Raw genomic sequence first — 593 nt, forward strand, 5'->3', positions numbered from 1 at the left:
CCCAACTTACAACCAAATGTGAGATGGAGCATAAAATAGAAGTATGGGAAAAAGATGGGGAAGAAGCTCCCCAAATCCCTGCTGCCTTCCTGCTGCAGAGGAGCTCTTTGCCATCCCCTGCTTTTTCATCTCCCCCACTGCCCCTAAGTGCTACCATTTTGTGTCTTCTGCCTAACCTTTCTTCACGTCTTCTCTTTAGTTTGTCTCTGTCCAGCTTCTGCCCCCTCCATTACACTTGCCTCCAGCTAGACAGTACTAAGGGGTTGACATTTTGAAAAGTTGCCATCCAGATCAGCTTTGCCATGAGAGGGGTCAGTTCTTGTCTTCTAGTTCAATCAAAGGCACACTGGTAGGTAGTTACGTGTCTGCAAGAAGTCTCCTTCCTGCAAACCTTCCCCAACAAGGGTTACAAAAGGAGCCCACTGTTCATAGAACCATAGAATGTTTTGGGTTGGAAGGGACCCCTAGAGGTCATCCAGCCCAGCCCCCTGCAGTGAGCAGGGACCCCTTTAACCAGATCAGGTTGCTCAGAGCCCCGTCCAACCTGGCCTTGAATGTTTCCAGGGATGGGGCCTCCACCACCTCTCTGGGCA

Source organism: Egretta garzetta, unplaced genomic scaffold, assembly GCF_000687185.1.
Source record: "Egretta garzetta isolate BGI_Z169 unplaced genomic scaffold, ASM68718v1 scaffold68, whole genome shotgun sequence".
Lineage (NCBI taxonomy): Eukaryota > Metazoa > Chordata > Aves > Pelecaniformes > Ardeidae > Egretta > Egretta garzetta.